Here is a 25,951-nt window from a genome sequence, read left to right on the forward strand (position 1 = left end):
TGGAGACCCAGCCCTGGGATGCAGGTGTGCCCTGGCTGCTAAACCCAGGGCCACACAGAGCCAGCCTCTGGCCAACACAGCTGTGAAAATGCCCTTTACCTGTCTGGTTTTGTACCGGCAGAAGTGCTTGTTTTCTTCACCCAAGTAGCAGATACGCTTGCAGTGGGAAAGGCAGAAGCCTCTTTCACTGCCAGAAACATTGGATAAACTGCTTTGGTTACCTATCAAAGAGAAAAAAAGCTGCTTAATTTTTAAACAAAGGAATAATGTTTTTCTGGACTGAGACTGATAGGGATGTCACTACAGAATCTAGTGATCCCTTTTTTAGTTTCTATTACAAAATGTTTGACTCTGCACTCTAAATTAAAGAAATCTAGCTCATATTACTGATGTTCATAAATGCCATCCAATAGCAGAGAGTAAAGTGTTTTGATTTTAATTTTTATATAAATAAAAAGAATGATAATTCTATGGAAAATCTGTATAACAATGATGAAAAAATAATTAACATGTTGTGACTGTTTGTATAAAGTAATCTAGTGCCTTTTTGCATCTTGTCAAAATCCAGGGTTCATTTTGGTGCCTTTGTGTCTATCTCATCTACAAGTATTACAGTCAAACCACTGAGAAATGTTTTTAGCTCCAATGTTTAGCTGGATTTTAACACTATTTAACTCCAGCGGACTGGAAAAAAAATCTAATTCTTGGGAATTTGATTGAGGAGAATGTGATACAATTTAGACTGAATGTGCTTTGGGCCTCTTTAGGTGCACTTGAGCCAAACAGAATTGATTTGTATTGGACATATGTGTAAAATTATATAATGGACTGACCTTTGTAACAGAAAGATGTGGCTCATTCTGAGGTGCAGATTTCCCAGTGATAATATATTTTTAAAAAGAAAATAGGGGGAAAAGGTAACCAGATCACATCAGTCAGAGTAGTTGAACTGAGCCAGGAATGTGTCAGCTTGAATTTCCGTCTTGTCAGAAACACTTTATATTATCAGCAAAGAGGAAAACTTATTACCATTACTTTTACATTTCTACATGATATAAAAGAGAGAGAAAGAAAAAATCCTTTATGATACACTCAGTTAAAAGTCTCCACTGGACCAGAAAGAGTTTTCTTCACCTCATGAAACACAAACACTTTTAAAGAGCTACATTCAAGCCACTGTTACTTACATAGTCTTGCTCCAGGAAAACATTTGACAGCTGTTAGGAGGGAATACAGTTGTGTGCTGTAAAGACCTATTCACAGGGTTTGTACCAAGTGACAGTGGATACCCGATACATGTTGGCCTGGTCTTGTAAATTCATACATATATCAGTCAGAGGTGCAGGGAGAAATTGCTGCTGTAAAGCCTGTTCTTGCAGCACGTATAGCTCATGCTATGTGTTGCCGGATGGGGAGGCCACCTGCAATGTGCTGTGCAGTTGGTGCCACTACAGGATGGAGGGAGCCTGGGGGGCCCCCGGATGGTCTGAGAAGAGCGCCATGGGCTTTTTGGGGCAGTGATGGTGGTGTAAAGCTCCCTCTGGGCCAGCATTAGCAGAATGCTGTTTTATAGACTTTATGTTTGAGTGGCACCTACATCACCTTATCACAGACATCTGAGGGCCTGGGTGAATTCTGGGTGATTTTGAAATAGACATGATTGTCTAATTTAGATAACAAAATGACCATCGGACTTTAGAACATCAGAAACAGACGGGGACAGTAACTGTACATCTAAACGTTCCCACCTCACCCATAATTCTCAAGTAACTGTGAGGCAACTGGAGCTCTTTGATGTGGGGTTTCTCTGTTTATTTATGTGTAATTTTTCACATTGCTTATGCCCTTGATCAAGGTGTGTGATTGACTTCTGTGCTGCAAAAATCTGTAACTACTGCTTGTGTATACAACCCACACTCCAGCTGTGACTGAGGCAATGCTTCCAGGTGAGCTGTGGGATTGCTTCTTTCTGCTGCCGTGATGGATTATCTGCCTGCCTGCCTGCCACTAAGGGCAGTGCTCTCCCAGTCTCTTCTACAGTGCTTTAAAAATCAGAAAAACACACTGATCAACTGAACCACGTCTCTCTTTCTTGCTTTTTAAAATCTGCTTATGTGTTTCTTATAAACTATGTCTTGGTCTGCTTTGTAATAGGACATAAAATCTGAAGGTAGGGTAGACACACAAAGGAGTGCTAAATTGAACTGTATATGGCAAGAGTAAAGAAATAGACTCCTGATGGGAAGCCATAGGATTATGTATGTAGATGATCAATTCCCAAGGAGAGGAAACTTTCGTATGGGAGGACATAATTTACTAATTCCTCCTGTGGATTTTATTCCCAGTATTATGGGTATTTTTTGTTTAATAATGTCCTCACATAATTTTTTTTTTTTTAATCAAAATGCTATATAGTTACAATGAGGAAGACACAGAATAATTTATTTAGAAAAACCAGAATGTGGATTGTTTTAGTGATTATGAAACTGATGACCTTATTATCAAAATGCCAATTCAACATGCTGGGTATTTCAACCAGATATTGTCCACAAAACATGTATGTAAGACAAATATGCAAGACTTTTTTGTAGTGGCCCTTATCCTAAAGTCTGTTGTGTTTTTTTGTAAAAGTATTCATTTGTGTACAGACACACATATATATATATAGATATAGTTAGATAGAAATGTATGCATGTGAAAGCTATTTCTGTAGAGTCAAATGGAATTTGGATCAAGATACAATTCATCTAAAACAGCAAGTTCTCTTCTTAGTAGAAAAATGACCTTTTCACAAGTTAAATGTACCTCTTCAAATGACAGCTTATGGAATGAGAGGTAGCAGACTTGAGAAACTTGCTGACAAATGTCATCCTTGTTTAATTTCAAGGATCTAGGGCAAAGGGCATGTTGGAAATTATTAGGTTAGAAAAAAATTGACGTGTCAGAAAGGCAGGCATTTAAGCTCCATTATTTTTTGAGGAAAATAATTTAATTCCCATATTAGATTTATATTCCACAACTTTGATATGTAATAATTTCTTAAACTATTGCATTTGAGTTTCAAGATACTATGCACAGGTTCTGAATGCAGTAGAATCTTCTTAATTGGAGCAGCTTGGAGATAAGCTATCATCCTGTTCAAGAAATCCCTAAAAACAAGTCTGACAAAATTAGTCTCTGAATTTTTGCCTGGCAGAATTGATTAATTTTCTGCTATGCCTAAGATTCTTGGACAGTTATTGACATAATAACAGAGCAGAATCTCCGAAGTCAGATGAAATTTTGCATTCTGTGTAATAAATATTTTTTTAAGTTAAAAATATCTCTAAAGAGGGACCAAAATTTAGAATTTTACACTTACTTGATTTATTTAATCCGACCCAAATAGAATTTTCAAAAATAAAAATGTGTAAATAGTCCCTTTATTTTTAGGTTAACCACAGAGAGTTAAAATGTTTTCATATGTCAGTATCTGTTTAAAACTTTTGAGAAAAGTGAATTTCTAACTGCAAAGTGGTTTCCACTTTCTCTAGTGGCAATATGCAACACTAACATAATAATATCACATAACAATCATGCTACTATATAGCACTGAGGTGTTTTTTTCAGTCATTTGGTGGGTTGTAGAATAGAAGATTTGTTCATTACCTTGCTAGGCTGTATCTATTTCTATCTACCATTATGAAACTGAAATGATTTCCAGGAACACACTATTAGTCATTAGCAATAATATTGGGCTATGTTGCAATTAAAGTAAAATAAAATGTACTGTGAATATAGCTAAACAAAGCATAAGTATAAAATATAGATATAGCAAAAGCACAGCTTCCACTTCAGAAATAATGATCTTTATAATGGATACTTGTGGAAAAATGTAAGAGGCAAGGAAAGTAAAAAGGTAAAGGGAATGAAAACTGTATCTTTTAACAAACAGTGCTTGCTTACAGGGATAGTTTGGCCAAACAATCAGGCAAGTTATGCTTAATGCTATGTCTCTAGGAATCACATGGCTTATGTAAGCTCTTTAAGCCACAACCAGATCATCATAAGTGCCTAAGAGTAAAATATAGCTAACAGCTGTCTGAAGGCTAGTGCCATGATTTGTGTTCCATTTGTCTATGTAAACAATGTTTATCACACTTTGTTCAAAGTGAAAAAAATTTTATTTTCCCTACTCAGACTCATTCCTAGAGATATATATATGGAGAATAAAAATTACACAAATAAATAACACACTAGTGTAATGCATAGCTATTGTGTATCATAGTAAAATTCAATATTTAGTCAACTTTCAACTCTTTGTGATGATGGAATAATATGTACTTGGTTCAGAATGACTATCCACTGGTAGGAATTCTGCTGTCACTTTTTCAGTAGCTACATCAGAATGATAGCTTTAAACACACTATTATTTGCTTATATTAAGAACAGCCTGACTGTTATATTGCTGTGCATCGTCTTCCAGAAAAATTATCTTATTCAGTCAATTTGGACAGTTTGACAGAATCTTATCCTATTGTAAACAACTTTGTTTAAAGGCTTTTTGAAAAGATTGTCTTCATTGTCTCCAATGGCATTTGACACACACTTACAAGCAAGAATTTCCTGCTCTGGAAGTTGAAAGTCACCTTTAGGTTTTAAAATCCTGACTAACTCTGAATTTGGCTGAAGGCTGGTAGCTGCCCTTTGTGGCAGTGACCTGGCAGCTGTGGGATCACCAGTGTCCCTTCTGCTTGCATACGTGGCCTCAGACTTTGGTTTGTTCCTCTGCAGCCGAGTTGAAGGAGATGGAGTTGGTCTGAAGAGGAAGGTCTATAACATCTGCGTGTCAGTGCTTGGACCTAGCACATACACACGCCCATCAAAGACGCTGTTCAGGTGTTACAGTCAAGCTTGAGCTGTCTACACTGTTCAGGTGTAGACAGCTCAAGCCCTTATAACTATTTAGAGTAGCTCTTGATACCTGATGCGATCTGAGGTGTGGGATTGCTCCTACAAAGTGACTGTATGTGATCTAAAGTTGGATTATAACTTGCATGTGGTTTTAAGTCCCAGTCCCAGTTACTTTTCTGAATTATTCTGTTTTGTGGTTTTGAATTACACTTTGAGTGATTGCAGAGCAGGTATACAATAATACAACTACCTGAATATCAGAAAGGATTGGTCTGAATTTTATGATTTCGAGGTGCATGAGTGTGGGAGAAATTGTTTTACATTGATTTAATGCCATGTCATTTAAAAAGATATTATTACACTAAGAGAGAGTGAAAGCATGGAGAAAGCATAGATGTATTATATACCACAAGTAAGGATATTTAACATATACAGAACTGTTTGCTATATGAAAAATACAAATGTACATTATAAAAAAAAAATAATTATCTTTCTTAGCAAGTTATAACCACTTTCTGAACTTGCAACATTCACACAGAGGAGCAGTCAGAGAGCTTTTCATTTTGTGGTCAGCAGCAAAACATGGCCATTATGTTCTTCTCCAAGGGACTTGGTAACATTGATTTGCCTGCCACATAAAATGCATGATTGAAAATATTTTGAAAATTGAAAGACTCAGTTCTTGGTATCAGTTCTCTCTGTTTTTTTTTTTAATCTTCTGTTCTTTGGACATGCCTTCTCAAAGCTCTGTGTGGATGTTTCCACCCCTGGGAAGACTAAATTAAATCCTCAACTGTGAGGTTTTGCATTCCTTCTAAGGCTCTCAGTTTTAGTACTTACTTTCTCAACTCAGCACATTTTAATATCTATATAAGTATCTAATCTTCTTCTGGGTCCTGCTGAAGTCTTTGCTCCAATGATATGTTGTGGCAATAAGACCCAGGGACGGGTTATACACTGGGGAAGGAGGTTCAGTGAATAGAGGGATATGTTGTGAGCTGCAAAAAAAAGGCTGGCTTTGATCTCTGTCTTAGCCAAAGACTGTTTGAATTGGGCCAAGTCATTTACAGTTATTTATAAAAAGATGTTTAGGACACTTAAGAATTTTGTTAGACATGCCTGACTGTCACTGAGAGTAAGGGGCCTAAGTTTTTGGACACAACTCTATCTTTAGACTCCTAAATATCTCCTTTATAAAGCTCCCTTTACCTCTGTGTGATTCCAGCTGAGCCTTACCCACCGAACTAATAACAGCTCACAGTTCCTGAAGCTCATTCTCCTGCACAGAGCAGCTAGCATAGGAGCTGAGTCATGGCAGGAGGAGTACATCTTCTGGCATGGCACTGCAGCTATGCTCATTGGCCCAAATACGTCCCCAAAGCATACTGCACTGTAGACCCAGCTACAGACCTGCGGGATATTGCAAGTCCCCAGCTGCCAGAGGAGGATGTTTCACCAAACCAGCTCAGCTGGTCCAACATTGCTCTGTATCTCCTGGAGAGAGGTTCTCCCTACCTGTCTCCCGTCCTTGCCGGAGCTGCCCCTCACCAACTCCCGTGGTGCCTGGGATGCCTCTGTGGGGCCACTCCTCTGCACCGGTTGCAGGAGCCTGGCAAGAACCTGTCCCTGGACTGCATGAAAAAGTGTTTTACTCTTCTGGTGATGAATGTGGCACCTGTAAGCAATACTGGGTTTCTGCAGAGAGAAATCATTCAGATTTCCTCCTCCTCCAGAAGGTAATTAGGTGACACTGAAGAGATTTTGTATTCAAATCTTCTTACAAATGAAGTTGTGAGGAGCTACATAGCTATAGTAATGTCCTGGGATGGGGGAAAGAATTTGGGAAAAAAAAAAAAAAAAATGGGTTGAGATGAAGACAGTTTAATAGGACAGAAAAGGAAGGGAAAATAATAAAAATAATAATGCTAAAAGGATTGGAATATACAAAACAAGTGATACACAATGTAATTTCTTACCACCCACTGCCTGATGCCTAGCCAGCTCCTGATCATCGGCCCACGGCCAGCTTTCCACTTAGTTTATATGCTGCGCATGATGCCAAATGGTATGAAATATTCCTTTGGCCAGTTGGGTTCAGCTGTCCTGGCTGCATCTCCTCCCAGCTTCTTGTACCCCCCAGCTGGTGGGTGGTGTGAGAAGCTGAAAAGTCCTTGACTTAGTGTTAAAAACTGTTTAGTAACAACTAAAACATCAGTGTGTTATCAACATTATTCTCATTCTAGATCCCAAACACAACACTATACCAGCTACTAGGAAAAAAATTAACTTTATACTAGCTGAAACCAGGGAGAGTAAATAAACATATAAGTCCTGACAGTACTTGGCATAATTTATTTATTTCTTTTTTAAAACATAGCTGTTAGCACACCACTTCTTTTAATAGCTTCCATGCTGACTTCCTGTATGCCATTCTCTGGCTCCCTGCCACTTTTCACGTTAATGATGGAAAGCCTGAAATGGTCTTAATAGCACCCAACAGTAATAATAACATGAATCTGGTCCTGAGGACTACTAATGTACTTTGCCTCCATGGTAATGACATAGCTCACTTCATCTGAGACAATTAGTCAAGATTCTGGGTATCTGCAGGAGGATTTTAAGCAGATGACCTTGTGCAAGCTTGTGTTTTTCTGCATGAAGCACTCATGTGAGTTTCCTTAAAAGTGCTAATAGGAGTTGGGGGAACAACAGACACCAGCACTTCAAGCCTTGTTTAGCTTGAACAGTCACAAAGGACTTATTGTACTTTGTGTCTAATAGGCTTTGCTCTGAAAATCTTTAGCCATTAGTGTGCTAAATATCCTTCTCCTTCTGCTGTATCTTACATTCAGCAATTGCCTTAGCTAATAAATTCCATGTTCCCTTGAAACCTCGTCTGTCCAGGCCCAAGTCTGTGGTGATTTGGACTGTAATGTTTTCCTCAAGACCCTCAGTTCTGCATTTAAAAACCACATACAGCTCTGGAAACCAGCTGCTCTGGAACGTAATAAACCCCTTCTCTGTATTGTCCAAATCATCATTACTTACGGATACTTCTTTTTGTTCATTAAAATCAGGGAGTGACAACTCACAGAAAACGTTTCCTGCTCTTTGATTACTCTCTTGCAGCCTGAAAAGTCTGGTCTGCTTCATTTGACAAGAGAAGTCTGAAATGCATAGAAAGGAATATAGGATTTCAAAATATATGAGTCAAGGGTGCATGTATCAAAGCTGAAGGATCGATAGGCTGAGTCTCACTTGCAGAGGTAGAAATACTGAGGACAGCTATGGATACAGAGAGCTCTCTTTCTGTGTTTGTTGCTTTTTATAGCCTGTGGTGTACGTATGTCTTGTGGTTTTGTCTCCCCTGAGTTTATTCAGGTGGAAGTATAAAACTGATGACTGCTGGAGAAGGTCAATGTTACATATTCATTTTGTTTTAAATAATTGATGATGTTTCCTGTTTCTGCTTACATTAATTGCTCTCAGGTGTTAGAGAATTGCTCAGTGAGTTGCCTTTTAATTTGTTTCTTTAGAAAAGCAGCATGCTGTTTTTCAGGATACTGTAAGTAATATGTTCCAGGCTGTACTTTCTAACTGGAGGTTAATAAGGTTGCACTGAATGCGTATCTGGGTGTTATTGTCTCTCCTTATATGTGTGTGTGTGTGTGTGTGTGAGTGCATGTGGGCGGGGGAAGAGAGGAGGATGAGCTGGAGGACCACGGATAGTGAACAGCATCAGATGCCTCTGTGCTGATGTTTTAAAATATAATTTATGTTCCCCTGATATTTAAGGCTGTACATTAAGGCTTTGATCCAGGAAAACGCAGAGTACTCAACTGTTGTTAATTTTGGTTATGGTTGGTATTATTCCACACCTGCAAGGACCTGTATCACAGATAGGATAGTTTCAATTTTTCTAAGAGGCAGGCTTAATTCCATTTTGTGCTGTATCTGTTTTGCTACAGAAACAAGAAGAAAATAAGATTAACAAATCCACATTACGCAAAATTCAAGCAAAATTGTTTTATAGATATCATGCCTACAGAATAACAACACCATTATGCTTAATTTCTCCTTCCTTACTGTGCCCTTTCATATGCAGATACAGAGTTTCTATGGTTAATAATTGACATGCCAGTGAGATTCAAAATGTGTTGGAGGTACACTTTGTGAGTGGAATTATATGATAAGATTTGATTAAGACAGCTACATCTGTGTTATGTTACTATCTTGGGCCCAAGCTTTCACTGCATTTAAACTTCCTAGTGGTACACAGACCCTTGTGTTTTGGCTGAGTCTGGAGTGACATAAGCCAACTGGTTTATCTGGTGGTGAAAATCAAGTTAAGGTGCAGGATAGCTTGAACTCAAGCCTTGTCCTACCAGGCAGTCTTATGGGTGTTTTTCGGTTTTATCTATCTGAACTGTTCAAGGACAAGGAAAGCCCTCCAATTTGGGTTAATGCCTACTGACTATATGTATTGCAATTTGCATTATTGATTCACTTTTCTATGGTAGATCTTATTAGCTCATGACTATTGAAAGTATTTCATTATTTTTGGAGGATCAAGTTGGATGCTATCCTACTGTTTTCATTTTTCCATGCTGGCAAAGAATTTACCTGTTGACTTTCAGTTTCTTTATTGTGTCATTGTAACATGTTGAGACTAGCCCTATTTTTCAGTGTTGTTGAAGAAATAAATATATTTCATGATTTTAAGTTGTCTGTCATTTCTTGTTGGTCTGTCTATATGTTTTTCAGGAGTCTTTAGAGCTTTCATTTCCCTGTAGCTACCAGCCTCCCTGCCTGCGTCTTAGCAAAGGACGATGGCTTGGCCCAAGAAAAAAGCATGTTGAAATATCTGAAGAGCCAGACACCAGCTATATGTCAGTGTTGATAAATCAGTCCTAGTGGCCCACCATGTCCTGGTTTATAACTCAGTAGAAACCGCTGCATATCTGATTATGGACATTTCCCTTGGTTGGGTGGCAGATTGGACTATGAATTTCAGACTCCTGCATTGCTAAAAACTTGTTGTTGCCAAGAAAATGCCTGATGTAGTAAGACACATCTCTCATGCCCACCACAGAGATGTAGAACAAAACCTCTAATCACTCACTGAGTGATAGGGCTCAGAGAGGCATAGGCTGGAGCATGATAGTTTTCCTGGGCTAAAGAAAAATTGAAAAAGAAGGCAACTTTCTAGCAAGAGTGACTGCAGTGTTCACTATTGCACCATGTGGACAAAGGCTACAGTAGTAATCAGCATTCTGCATTCCCAGACCCGACCTCATGGAGTGCCAGAAGGGCTTGCCGTGTAGGACTGCGAAAACCCACATGCCTGGTCTGCTCTTACGATCTCCTGTTAAAAAGACATATGAGGTAACTAGAATATCCATGTTTGGTCTTATGATTTGATTACAGCTGGCTAAATTCAAGAGAACTGTGCCTATAGTGTGGCTGTGACTGTCCTAAATCCCATGAGCTTGAACTCACACACCAAAGGCAGTAGAAATACAAGGGTCTGGGCTCTGAGTTGGATAAGCACCCATAGTTGCATGTTCCTTGCATAAATAACCAGGGAGGATTTGTCACCCAGACTTTCAGAACTTGTAAATGGACATGATATGGACTGAATGTTGTTGAGAACAGGCAATCTGAGAATATATAGTGTGTGAGTTTTTTCAAGAAAGGACTGTATTTTAAAGTAGACAGCTAGTGAAGTCTTACCTCTTCCTCTTCAAAATAAAAGCTCTTTTTATGTCAAGGAATTGAGGTAGTTAGGTTTTGACCCTGACTCATTTCCTTGATGTGACATAGATATGTATATTTGGTATAACTACTAAAATATGCTATGCAGACAGAAGTTTTTCACAGTGTGTCATTTTGACCTTGTACCTCCTGGCCAAGGACTTTTGGATTTGTATCTCCCTGGCAGGACAGTCCTTGACTGTTGGCAAATGTACTGACTTGGTGATTTTCTCCTGCCACCTTTGCCAGCATGTGGGCAAGCCCTAAGGATGAAGTTGGTAGCGATGCCACATGCCCACCCCTGGGAGGAAGGCTGTGGCTAGCCCAGCTGCTCTCATGGAGTGTGCACAACATCTCTTCTCCCTTTAAGGACAATTTTTTCCTCTCCAGCTCTAGCAGAGAATGCTAGCCTGATCCATGCCATCTATTTTTATGTCTGTATCATCTACTATGTCTGAATATCCACCCAAACACAGACCGCAAGTCAATAAACCCAGCTGTTTGGTATTCTTTACATTATACTGGCATCTCTGCTGACCTAAAGAGCAAAAGAAAATAACAGTGCATATTTGAGGCTTAATAAAACATTGCAGTAGGGAGTCCTTTCTGAGCCATTACAAGCGTTTGCTGGAAGTGCATTTGCTGATTTAACAAACTGCTTAGGACTAATGTTTAACATGTTGTTGTAATGATATTCAGATGCTTTTCTTAGTATTTGTTGATCTGCGAAAATGTGTCCTTGCCCAATTGTGCTAGAGAGTGGGATTAAATAAATAAATAAATGCAATGTGATGCGTTTGCACAAAAGCAGAACAGTGACTGCCCTGACAGATGGAAAAAAAGTCAATATGATGTCTGAGACAGCCCAGGATCTGCACTGCAGAATAAATTACATGATTCGCTGAATGCCTGGGCTTCACACAGACATACACAAAATTGGAAAGATAAAAGCTTGCATTGGCTTCAGATGATATTTACTGCTTGATGGATTTACTAGCAGCCCCAGTACAGTCATACTGTATTGAATTATTGGCCTCTATTTAGCTGTGTGTCCGTCGAACCTTGAGTGTCCATTTAAGCGTAAGTGAGCTGGAGCCCTGCCAAGGCTTTTTGAAGCTTTGTGTACAGAGGAAGATGTGAGCTAATGGCCACTAGCTTGAATAACAGGGAACTTAAGGATGGTGGGGGTAGACAACAAAGCATAAGGTACATTCTTATCAATATTAATGCTAACATAAATATTAATGCAGGCTGCCCAGCACATCATTTTTGAATGATTCTTGTTTTCTTTGTATTTTAACACAAATGGCTTGAAATTACTATGATTTCTCTCCCTTGCTTTCTCTCTGTCTCAGAAGGGGGAGTTTAAGAAAGACCATTACCTTTACAGCTATCTATTGTCACAGCAGCAGGATTTCCACAAGGCAAAGGAGGCAAATGAAATGCTAGCTTTAAGAAGTATACTGCTACCAATAAAATATCTGATTAGAATAGTAATATACTGAACAAAGCTATTGTTATGGATTCATTATTATACTGTACCAAGGCATTTCAGTTAAGAAGTAACAGTTCATTTACAGTGAGCCCCATGAGATGGTCACAGTGTTGCTGTAGCTACAACAGAGGGAAGGCAGGCTGAGTGCTTAGCTGCTTAACGCATTGGCTTGTGCTTCAAGAAGCCTGGGGCTCCGTTTTTGGCCTGGCCCTTGCACATGATGAGTTTAGCCTGTGTAATGGTTCAGCACGCTGAGGGAGGGGGTCTGCCTCTGAGAAATGGCTGTCAATTACAATGCTGCTGGCAGAGGGTTTATCCAGTTAACTACACTTCAGTAAAAGGAAAATAACCCTGAGACTGCATTGTGCCGACCAGCTGGATTGGCAACAAAAATTAGCAGGGTTTTGCTCCAGGTGAATTAGTTGCAGTGGCAGTGTGAAGGAAAGAGACAATGAGGAATGATATGCCTGTGGGAGCAAGGAAGCACACAGACCACAGAAGGACGAGATGTTTTTTTGAGATATGAATAAAATACATCACAAATCTTCCATCATCTTACAGATAACATGTTCATGTCGAGGACTCTGACTCATGGTCTCTGGCAAGCCATAATGGGGATATTTACAAGGTTATCACTCTCAGCTCTCCCTTTGTGCAGCTGCCAAAGGTTGCTGCCCTGGAGTGGGCATGGCAGATGTGAATATGCACTGGTTCCTCATCTGCCCCAGTTCAAAGCCCACACGCCAGCACAAGGCTTAGCAGCAGAAAATGCCTCAGCTGAATCCAGTAGAGATAGTCAGAGCCCACAGTTTTGTCCATTTGTTTCTGAAGCAAGCCTGGTGTTAAGCAGATATTTTCTCCAAATATTCAGGAATAATGGTAATAGAATTACAAATTTCTGGACTCTACCAATAAAATCTGTTTATCACTGATTAGAAGAGAAGGAATTGATCCAACTGACACCTGAAAAAGTGGAATAGAGGGAGGTTTAGGGTGAAAGATCTCTTGATCTGTCTTTCTGATAGCTTTGTTGTTTTATCCTCACCTTCTCCTTCCTCTGAAATCTCTCCTTGCTAAAGTTGAAACCAAGCTGACCACCTCTCTCTGGAGCCAGAGGGAACAAACCCTCTAGACCCTAGTGTATTTCGGTCATGTGTGCAGAGCCAAATAAAAGGCCACTTGAGACTCAGGTAAGGAGAAAAATGTCTACTCTTTGGAAAAGGCTTTGGGCATGTCTATCTGTTGTAGTGTGAAGGGACATGTTGCAACTTGTTACTGTAGCTGCCTCTCTGACACTGTTCGTTACTGCCAAAGGACTTTCAGCTGGGAGTGGTACCTCAATTTCTTCCATTTTCTCTGCTTTGGACTGAAAAGCTTTGATTTAAATTATGTAATTGGACTTGTTAAAAGTTAATTACCATGGCAGATGAAACCTGAACAGGCCCTCTGGCTTTAGGTGCTGTGAAGCAAAGATTCATCTATGTTTATGCACCACAGCTTGACATTCACTATGAGCTTTTTAACTGGCCTTCATGTCTTCTGTCATACCAAGACCCATTAACAGATTCCAGGGAGGATCAATGTCAAGACAGAACGATAACTACTGAATTTCACCACAAAAATTACATTTTTCACATTCTTATCTGGTAGCAGGACTCATGTGAATGGCTGTAATTAATTTCTAATAGCGATGGAACTATATAATCTCTGGTAACATAATCAAATAATAAGGGTGCTGTAGAATCATGCCTGATTCTCATTTATGCTACTGTCTCCTTATATTTTTCTGCAAAATTAAAGAGCTACAAAAAGGTGTAAGTTTAATGAGCATGTTGGCTAAGATTTTCTTGCTTGGCCAGTGCTAAATCTATCTCTTCTTTTAATATACAAGAAGAGGAATTGCAGTTCTAGTGTTTTGGTCCAAATGTCTATGACTTCTCTAATGTTTCAAGGTCAAATGTCAGTCTCCTACCTTCTGGAATGCCTGATTGTAGATGTTCCCAGATTTAATGCATGCAATCTATTCAAATTATCTTTCTAAAAAATTCAAAAGATATTTCACTCGTGGGAAAAAAATATCAGAAGAAAGTTCCAAGCAAATGTTAAGCAGCATATTAATGAAAAAAGGCTAATTGCTGTGAAAAGAATAGTTATCTGGGTTCCAAGATGAGTTACATGTGCTCTTGTTAATAAAATTAAAACTTTGCATATTTGAAAGTCCTTTGTCTCATCCAGCTGTTTCCAGTTTTTCTGTCATTCAGTGTTGTGGAACACTGTGTCTAAAAACCCTTGGAAGGCAGTGGGTGTCTTTTCACATAACGCTGTGTTTATAGTTTAATACTCCTTTAGATCCTATCCTGTAACAAATAAACTCTGTGGTAAGAGCATTCCCTATTTCTAAACCCATTTATCCCTTCTCACTAACAAACATTAATAAGCAATTGAAACTTAATTGTAACAGTTTAGTCTGAAAAACTTTGTTTGTCTTGGATGGAGCTTCTTTTAATTCTGTGGAATATAGTTTAGTCACTTCTTATAATGAAAAGAAAGAAATGTATTATTTTGTCTATGTTAAATAAATTCTACTGAGCCTCCCTCTGAGAAATTAGCACTCCACATGTCATAGGGCAGAAATAACATGTGTATTCTTTTATGAAAAAAGTATGTTTTGACATCATTGTGAACAGTGACCAAGGACCATAAGACCTTGAAAAAGCATAGTTCATTTCACAATCAACAGTTTCCTAGATTACCTGGAAACTCATTCAGCATTGTGCAGACATTATCCCAGGCCTGAACGAAACTTTCCAAGTAATATGCACGCACGAACATTTTAAATGAACGCAGTGACTTTCTTTCACCCTTTCATTAAACATTTGTTGATCCTAGGCACTATGGGAAAGAAAGCTATGAAATCTGAATGCAGAGTGTGAAGAGCAAAGTTTCCCAATTCTCCTAGAAGTATTTCTCGGTATCACTTGCACACATGCTTATAGTTTGCCAAATATGTCTTCAGGAAAAAATGTTCCCAAGGTCATACTGGCAGGCCTATTGCAGTTATTTTGTCTTCCTCTGTGGCATAATCTGTCTTCTAAAGTCATCTGGTAATTTCCACATTTCCTGCTACTTCATGGATTTAGTACATTAAAAATGTCCTTGTTCTTTTCTGCTTCATTTCCTGTGACACTTTATAGCTTCTGTGGCTTTGGTTTTGTACTAAAGGTTTTAATTTTGCTGTGGGGTATTGGAAAGTTTTTTTATGGCTGACAGACCATGTGGGGGATGTGAGGCATGGGCTCTGTGCACCCTTTTGATGACTGGCTGGACACACAACTGCCTGCCTTTGCAAGGGGCAGGCTGCAGCAGCTCAGGCAGCCCCCACCAGTCCCCTACTCCAGTGTTGGCTCCCAGGAGCTTCCTCTGAGCTCTTCCCAGTGTGCTTCCCCCTGCTCCTGGTGTCTTCCCCACCAGCAGCCTGCTTTTCTGACTGTAACCTGTCGATCCTGTCCACTAACACCTCTGCCTCCTCTCCCAGCGGCCAGCAAAATGCAAGGTTTATGAGGAGTGTAAGTCTCCAGCAGATTTCCCAAGTGACACCACTATCTAAAGATTCGTCCCCAAATAATATGTCTGATGATATAAAGAAGGAAACATTGCAGGTTAATAAATCCCTAAAGCATGCTTAGGGAAAAACAAGCTATTAAACTGAGCTGGTTTCCCAGGTGGACTAGAGATAGGGTAATCATGAAGGTTTCCTATGATTTGGGAATTGAACAATATATTCCTGAAGTAGAACTTCCCTATTGTAAATGATTATGATCCTTCCTATTGACAAATACACAAAATTTTTATAAAGCTCCTCAGGTTTCAGAATATGTGAAATATGTAAGTGAAATACAGACTTTACCGCTGGATATCCAGACACAGACATGAGCCACAAATATATATTTCCACATAGTGCTAATTGAGAGTACCTTATACTGCATATTTAGCATATGGTAACTGAAGTCCTGTTGTATAAGCGATGTGAGTTCTAAAACAGAAAGGTAATTATAAATGACTCATTCCTGACTGACAAAGTGATGGTGGCACTTAAGATTTTTTATTAGTATGATGGTAGAGATGGTAAACGCTATGGTGGATGTATGCAAAGCAGTCGGCACAAGTGCTGAAGTGAATCAGTGGTGAAGGAAACTGTAAAGAGCTTCATAATATTGCAACAAAAATGGACAACCAGTAATAAGTTAAATGCAAGACAACCATGTACAGTAGAAGGAGCGTTTTAAACTGTTGGGTGGGTTCTAGGTCGGTCATTGATTCTGAAAAGACAATGTGGGCTTCATTGTGAAGTTGTCCATTCAGAGTACACACTTGCAGTTATGAAAGTAAATAAGAGGTCTCTCTAGACTAAGTTTGCTGCTGTGGCTTCCAGCCCACAGAGGCTATACAAAACCAGTGAACTATGCAACCATGGAACTGGCTAACTCAGTTGAAGTATTATATCCCTTCCAGAAAATCCTAAAATATTGCCCTAGTGTGTAAGGAATACCCTTCATTTGACCAGATGTAATAAACCATGTCAAGCTATATTACAATCAAATTGCTAGTGCTGATGTATAGGCTATTTCTGATCACTTTAACCTGCAGAATCCATATATGGGGAACAGATTTTCCTAAGCTAATTGTAAGAGTACTTAACAAGTGCCTTGCAAATGCCTGCCACAGGAAAATTGCCCTTTGAGAGGCCAGGGGCTCAAAAAGGATTAACATCTGAACAGTCTTTGCAGCTGTGTCCTAGAAGACTCATAAGCAGGACTAAAAGTTCATCTTCTACTCTAACAGTCAAAGGAAAGATGACTGAATAAAACAGCTTGATCAGAGAGGAAGCCACAAGGATTTTGCTTTTTAAATCTTTGGTTGTAGGAATAGGCTCTGGGAAGAGTATTGTTGCTGAGGACTGTATGGGCAAAGCTCACTACACACCCTTTTTCTTGGAGGGATACTTATGCCTACTAGGAAGAAAGTCTTTGTATATGCAGTTCAGGTCTCACTTTAAAAATACAGCCTGCAACAAATATCTCAAAATGGAACTGGAGAAAAAAAATGTTGACAAAACTGACATTGCCTCTACAAATGCAAGTGCTGGGCAGCTGCAGTTGCAGAGGCCACAGTAATCACGGCTTCTGCCAGAGCTCGTCACAGCCAATTTTTACTAGACCTCCAAAGGCACCTCAGTGACCAGGGAACCAAGTTCCTGCCAGATGTCAATATTCTGTGGTACTTTGCTCTCCAGCATGTTAATTTTGTTTCTAGAAAAAGTTCTAGCAATAGAATTAAAATGGGGAAAATACAGTTTTTTACTTTAGGTCTTCAAAATAGCCAAGATAACTTTGTTAAAATACCCTAAAAAAGATTTTCCCTTCAAATAACCCTTCTGGATGCAGATTGTGTGGAGCTTTTCTTATCTGTGTTGCCTTACACCTTCTCTTGAGATCATGTTAATCATGTAACATACAGAGTAGGTATATAACAGGCAAAAGATGAATTAATTATGAGGTTTTGGAATAGGTTTTTCAGTAAGGTATATTGTATATAAAGTAGTTTCCTTCCTGGTATAGTTTCAGTTATATTTTTAAATAATGAAATATATCACCCCAGAAAAAATAATAAATGCATTAATTCAAAGAAAATCTAAATGCTCAATACATATAGAAAAGAAATATGAACAGAAGAAATACATCATTGTATCACCAGTCTTTCCAACTGAATCTTTTCCAAAATAAATCAGAAATCTTACTGAAATTGTTTCTAGTTATCATGATCTCACTGGGAAACGAAAGGATTTTCTTCAATAGCCTGTTATAACTCAGTCATTATACCACAGTGAGGTAATTTGCTAAAACAGCTGCCTCTGATGAGCAAACCTTTCCATCTGGCAGAACCCAAATAGACACAAACAAACTCATGTCAGTTTTTCTTACCAAAATATAAAATAAAAATAAACTCCTTCTGGACTGAGGGGATGGGTCTTTGAACTACAGGAACCAAGATTTGTTCCTTTTTTGATGCCCTTCCCTTATCCTCATACCCACAGACTTGGCCATGGCCGTAGGAGTGTTGATATCATGCCACCTTTGAGATGGATTACAGCATAACTGGAAATGTGTTTGCAATATAAACCTTCCACCAAGAAACTAGACAAAATTAACAGTTGTTGGAACTTCTTAGCTTTAGCAAGACGACGCTTGTGGATAGTTTGTTTTAATAGTTTTTTTTTTTTTCTTTAAAGACTTTTTTTTAATGTGCTAAGGAAATTTCCACTGTTTCTTAGTAAAACCAAGGTACCGCCACATGCACAAAGCCCTAGCTATACAGACTATACTTTTCACAAAATAAAAATCTGACATACATGGTTTTTGCACTCTTAGCAGACCTGTGTAGAGTTGTAATGTCTAAAATTAATACTGATTGTGATCTGGCTTTGTGTCAACTGTTTTTCTCTAAACCATATAAATATCACCATTTTTCCATGAACATTTAGACTCAAATAGAATAACTAATTTTTCTTTGTATTTTTTTAAACCACACACATGTTGTTTTCTTTAAATCTTAACAGTGTATGTATAATAAATGAGCATATGTATTTCATATGAACATTTTAATTTGTCATTAGAAAAGTCTTTGTAATATATTGTTGACAGAAATCAGATTCAAAAAGGCATTTCTGTTTGTTAGTTTTCTTCTCAATGGAAAATGTTGTAACCAAATTTTAAAATACATGTTTATTAAAATTAGTGATGGGATGAATTCCTCTGTCTAAATATTTTCTCAGCCAAGGGCCTGATGTATTTTGTGTGAAGTCAGTGGAAAGTCTCCCACTGGCTTCAACAGAAGTTACATCAGACACCAAATAAGGAAAACTTGGATCCATGTGTAGGTCTGGATCCAAGTATTGCACTTGGGTCCCATTTTTGTAATAAGTGGTGCCAAAATGCTAATTCTAGAAAGTCTTAAACTTTCAGGAAGTTCAGCTTGGGATTCAGTTGTATCTCTGCACACCTGTAATTCTCTGAGAAGGAAATCTACACCTATGGAAGTGGTTTTCCCAGTACACAGCATTATCAATGTGCTTAAAATGTTGTTACCCTCACTAGCAGCCTAGTGAATATAACAAGGTCCCTTGACACAGCAGCGATGAAAACACAAGGCCAATAAGGCAAAAAAAGATCAAAGAAGTACTTTGTTGAAAATATGCCCTGAGATAACATGCTGTTCACCTCGTTCTATAGGCTCCCTACAGAGCCTGCAGGATTTTGTCACAGTCTATAAGCTCTGCCTTGCAGAGTACTTGGAATCTCAGAAATTTAATAAGTGACCATTAATAAAGTCATAGTTCTGTCTAGAATTGTACAAATTCTTGTACTATAAAATCATATCAGCACTTTGGGAGAAAGGATATTATGAACTTGTAATATCAACATATTTAATGTTCTCCTTGACTGCTGAATGTAATGTAACTTTAATGTACAATATGGCAAGGTTGTGATACTCAGCATTGTCCGGAAGTATTGGTTGCCTCTTGTGTCTCTTTCACCCATATGCTGTGTGTTACTGGTAATGGGAATATATGATTGAAAGCAAATATCTCTGTCAGTGGTCTTAGCCTTGTGCCAGCTGTAGTTAATGAGAAAGTTTCTTTTGACTTCAAAAGGAAAACCACTGTCAAATACAGGAAACACAGTAGTAAGATCTAATAGTTAATTACACAAAAGGAAGGTAAGAAAGAAGCTTCTGCCAATCAGTCTATTGCTGAGAGGATTGTGAACATGTTTTTTCAAGAATAAACTCTTCTCTCTAAACACAAACACAGCTAGAAAAGATTAAAAAGCAAATATCTCATTTACTGACATTTAATGTGCTGAGATCTAATTGTGCTCCTGTTTGTCTGGTTCCTTTCCTTTCATCTATGTATATTCCAGCTCCAGTTATTCTACATTCACTTAGCTGGATATTATTTTTATACCAAGTCTATCACTCTTTAGTAAACCATGTTGAGAAAAGTTAAATTCAATTCACATATTTAGCTTTTAGCAGGCAACAGACGTGGGAATGAGACAGATTAATATTTGGAAAAAAAATACCTGGGACATAACCATTTTATGAATCTTAAATGTGCTTATTTTAATAAATAAACTGAATTTTAAAGTCCGTAGATTAAATCAGTCTTATACAAAGAACAAATGATGGCACTGGGCAATATCCTCTGCCAATATTTAATGTTTTGATTTATATTATCTTCAATAAATGGCAATAATCCCACTGCATCTTAGTTTTGCTTTAAACTTTTCAAATACATCTATAGTCAAGCTTAAAGGAACTAGTTTGCAGGAAGTTTCTTAAATATATTAACACTAGCAATAATATAGCTGCTGCATGCATGTCTGTCGTTTTATGCATATGGATTTCGTTTTATATTTGTCACAGCAGATAGCCTGCAGCATCTAGATTTCTGTATAAAGGTTATTACTGTCCCCAGATGCTGGTGAGCAAGAAAGAAAATACTCTGCTAGCCCTAATACCTTTCAAAAAATTCCCTGCTTTGAGAGAGAGATGCTCATTTCATTCACTTCCAGGTGACTGGTATACTGCCCTTCTTTTCCCTAATAAAGTAAAAGTTTACTTTGCATGAAACTAAGTTTTGACAAAAATAATATACTTATGACCTAGCTCCTGTCTGACTAACATGATGGTTTTGGTCTTGCCGGCTTTGCCAAAAGCAGGTAGGTTGTTGTTCTTTATTAGACAGAGGTATGAAAAAGAGAAGTTATAAGTTATTATTGCTTATGGACATCAGCCTTTCCTCATTCATAGTCATAAACAAGGTTTTCTGTTTTTTTGTTGTTGTTGTTGGGCATGTTCATAGTGACAGAAAGAGAAATGACACAAGCAGATCCATACCTGCACCTTGGACGGATCTTGATGACCTTTGAGGGGTTAGTCATCACACCCTACCATCAGTCATGACCAGGAGGCAAACCCTGAAACCTCCACACCTGCATGCTCAGTTCCCATAAAGGTGACTGGAAAAGGAGACCCTGTTCCTTTATTTGGGTCCAAACACTTCAGACATATTTGTCAAGATACTCTTGAACCTGTTGTTGGAATCTCTGACCTTTGTTTGATTTTAATATCACTAACAGCAAGCAAGAACCTGTGAGAAACACAGACAACTAGGAGGGTTTGTTGGTGCAGAAAGAAGTCTCAAATATTCATTTTCTTAGACAAGTAAATTCCGATATAATTATACTGCTCTTTTTCCTGATAAAATTTACACTTGTGATAGAGATTTCTGTAAATTATATTAGAGTTAATTGAAGAAAACACAGATAAAAACCATGGGGAAAAGATTAAAATTCTCTCTACAGTGGTTCAAACTCACAACTAAACTTTATTTTGAATTTCTTTACATTTTGTTATTTATATCGCTGTGTTAAATTTATTTAACTTTTCTTGACATTAGAAATAGACTCAGCATTCCCATTTTGAATTCAGATTTGAAATATCCCAAAATTCAAGGAAGATCAACTCTGGGAGTTTTGTTTTGGCCTCTTATGAAGAACAAAATTCAGACCTGGTTCTAAATTCTGACATACCTAGGAGTTAGACATTGCTTTTGGCCCACCTCCTTTTCTACTTATGATGTAAATATGGGTCTTGTGTATCTAGAACTTTGCATACTTATGACTACGTAGTGTTTAGAAGACGTTATTATTCTGATCTGTGAGTGTGCAAGGGTGGGGACATATCACATCTACATTTTGTATTTATATGATACTCATAAATATTTGGCAGCTTTTGTGAAGGCATGATTACGCTTCAACTAAAAATGTTTTTACACAGTGTGTCCATTCAGCTTTTGAAAGTCAAGCTTGCAGCATTCTTGCAGAGGAAAGTCCTCTGGAAGTGTGGTTGTAACTATACAACTTCCTTGGTGTTGTTCGACATAGTTGAGTGGGAGTAGGCACATCACAAAATCATCAGAGCCAGGAGGTGAAATATATTTTCCAGATAGCCTTCATTACAGAATATGTCAGTGAGCACCAGGTGGAGAACTAGATGTGCCAGAAACCTTCCTTCCCCTCTCCCAGTAGCTCTGAGAGCACAGTGATGGCCTGCTGCACCTCTCAGCCCTGACAACAGTGGAATCCAGTTCGGTGCAGTGAGGATACACATATCTTGGAAAAATGCATATAATTTCTTTTCTCATGCCCGAAGATCAGCCAGGTGATTTAGAGGTCAACAGTGAATATATGGTAATTTAAAAATTATGAACAGCATGTTCAGCTGTGACTTCAAGACTGAAAAGTCCTTTGCACAGGGAGAAATTTTATTGGCTGTTAAAACATTTTTAAAAGGTAGAATAATATATAAGCCTTGTTCTGCAACACAGTACCCTTAATCACAAAATCATAGAATCGTTTAAGTTGGAAAAGACATTTAAGATCATCAAGTCCACCACTAAACCATGTCCCTAAGTGCCACATATACATGTCTTTTAAATACTTCCAGGGATAGTGATTCAACCACTTCCCTGGGCAGGCTGTTTCAGTACTTGACAACCCTTTCAGTGAAGAGATTTTTCCCAATATCCAATCTAAACCTCCCCTGACAACCTCTTGTTCAATTGCTTGCTACTTGGGAGAAGAGACCAACACCTACCTTGCTACAACCTCCTTTCTGGCAACTGTAGAGGGTGATAAGGTCTCCCCTCAGCCTCCTTTTCTCAGGGCTAAACAACCCCAGTTCCTTCAGCTTCTCATCATGACCTGTACTCTTGATCCTGCACCAGCTTCGTTACTCTGCTTTGGACACACTCCAGCACCTCAATGACTTTTTTGGAGTGAGAGGCCCAAAACTGAACACAGTATTGGAGGTGCAGCCTCACCAGTGCTGAGTACAGGGGGACAATCACTTCCTTAGTCCTGAGGGGCCACACTATTTCTGATATAAGCCAAGATGCCATTGTCCTTCTTGACCAACTGGGCACACTGCCTGCTTGTATTCAGCTGGTTGTCAACCAACACCTCCAGTTCCTTTTCTGCTGAGCACCTTTCCAGCTACTCTTCCCCAAGCTTGTAATGTTGCATGGGGTTGTTGTGACCCAAGTGCAGGACCTGGCACTTAGCCTTGTTGAACTTCATACAATTGGCCTTTGCTCATCAATCCAGTCTGTCCAGATCCCTCTGTAGAGCCTTCCTATCCTCAAGCAGGTCAACACTCCTACCTAACTTGGTGTCATCTGCAAACACACTGAGAGTGCACTCAATATCCTTATCCAGATCATTGATACAGATATTAAACAGAACTGGACCTAATACTGAGCCCTGGGGAGCACCATTTGTGACTGGCTACCAACTGGATTTAACTCCATTCACCACAACTCTTTGGGTCCGACCATCCAGCCAGGTTTTTACTCAGTGAAGAGTACATCTGTCCAAGCCAGGAGCCCTCTTTTTGTTGCTAATGTATTTATAGAAATATTTTTTATTGTCTTTTATGGCAATGGACACATTAGATTTTAGTTGGCCTTTGGCTCATCTAATCTCATCCCCACATAGCCTCATGACATCTTTGTTGTCCTCCTGAGTTGCCTGCCATTTCTTCCAAAAGTCATAAACTTCTTTTTTTTTCCTGGGTTTCAGCCAAAGCTCTCTGTTTAGCCAGGCCAGTCTTCTCCCCCACCAGCTTGTCTTTCAGCACATAGGGATGGCCTGCTCCTGCACCTTTAAGATTTCTTCCTTCAAGAATGTCCAGCCTTCCTGGACTCCTTTTCCCTTCAGGACTGCCTCACAAGGGACTTTGTTAATCAGACTCCCAAAGAGACCAAAGTCTGCCTTCCAAAAGTCCAAGGCAGCAGCTCTGATTACCCCCCTTCCTTACTTCTCCATGAATCAAAAACTGTCAACGACAGCCTCCAACCACCAGATGACCCACAAGTCCTTCTCTGTTCATAAACAACAGGTCCAGAGGGGCATGTTCTCTAGTTGGCTCATTCACCAGATGTGTCAGGAAGTATCCTCCACACACTCCAGAAACCTCTTAGACAGTTTCCTCTCTGTTGTATTGTATTTCCAGCAGATATATGGCAAGTTGAAGTCTCCCCCAAGAACAAGGGCTAGCAATTGTGAGAATTCTCCCAGCTGCTTATAGAATATTTCGTCTCCCTCTTCATTCTAGTTGGGCAGTCTATAACAGACTCCCACCATGATATCTGCCTTGTTAATGGTCAGCTTCCTTTTAAGCAGATTCTAAATATGAATTTTCTGAAGAATAACACTACTCAATTATAAGAGCTTTAATAAACCAAATCTGTTGGTTGTGGATGTATTGGGAAAATAAAATCCTCAGGGGCAGTAAGGTCTTTTGCTTCTGCCTCCTAATTAGCCAGGATTTTGATAATTTTATGATAAAACTGTATCCCCTTCTAGTTTACACTGCTTAATTAATGTACTCTTTTTCAAAGAACATACCAGTCCATAAGAAACCAAGCTGTAGCCAGATCTTAGACTTGTACTACTGACATAATTTAACATGTAGAAGAGGGTTTGTTTTCTGTTCTTGAAGTAAAAAGTTTGGAGAAAGTAGATCTTCTGCTCTGTCTTGTTTCCCTTTTGCTGGCCACTTTCAGCTCATGGATTAGCGAAATGTAGCAGGCAGCATTTTTATTTAGCTGTAGCTAATGCATACCAGGATAGAGCAAGAGACTAAAAACTTCAGTCCTTAGCCCAGTTGTAGAGGGGGCATTCAAATGTCAAAGCTTGTCCAGTTTTAGCCTTCAAGGACTAATTCTGGGAAGGAATAAGAGTATCATAGTTCTGTTTCTTTGGCAAGTTGGTATTTGCTGCAGTCTCAGAGGCTACAAGCAAGAGTGGTGGGTAGGATGATGTTCTCATCATATCTGCTGGGACTTGCATAGATGCTCTCCTGGAATAGAGTTAATGTTTGGGCTGGAATAGAGTTAATGTTTCTTTTTGGTAACTAGAACAGTGCTGTGTTTTGGATTCAGCACTGGGTTTGATATGGGAAGAATGATGATAGCTGTCTTGGTTTGGGCTGAAATAGAGTTAATATTCCTTTTCAGGGACTAGATGAGTGCTGTGTTTTGGATTTAGCTTTGGGTTTGGTATGAGAAGAATGCTGATAGCACACTGGTGTTTTCAGCTGCTACCGAGACTCCAAGGACTCTCCAACTCCCCATGTCCTGCCCGTGCGCAAGGGCACAGGGAGCAGGGAGGGAGCACGGCCACAGCACCTGACCCAAACTGGCCAGTGAAATATTCCATATCATGGAACGTCATGCTCACTGTATAGAGGAGGGGTGGTTGGGAAGGGGCTCTCTCTCTCTCGCTTCCGGGATTGCGATTGTGGGATCTTGGTATCTCGCGGTCGCTGGCCGGGAACGGGCTGGGTATTGGTCAGCGGGTGGTGAGCAATTACGCTGTACAGTGCCTGTTTATATATTTCTTTTTGTTTTCCCCCTGTCATCGTTATTGTTCTCATTTTATTGCCATTATTAAACTGTTCTTATCTCAGCCTGTGAGTCTCCCTTCACCCCTCTAATCCCCTCCCCCATTCCCAGGTGGGGAGGGGGAAGGGAGGGTGACCAGCTGTGGTGGCTGGTTGCCCATCATGCCCAAACCACAACAATAGCACACTAGTGGTTTTGGCTGCTGTTGAGATTTCAAGGACTCTCCAACTCCCCATGTCCTGCCCGTATGCAAGTGCACTAGAAGCAGGGAGGGAGCACAG

The sequence above is a fragment of the Tyto alba genome, unplaced genomic scaffold (genome assembly GCF_018691265.1).
Source record: "Tyto alba isolate M040663 unplaced genomic scaffold, T.alba_DEE_v4.0 Super-Scaffold_13, whole genome shotgun sequence".
Taxonomy (NCBI): domain Eukaryota; kingdom Metazoa; phylum Chordata; class Aves; order Strigiformes; family Tytonidae; genus Tyto; species Tyto alba.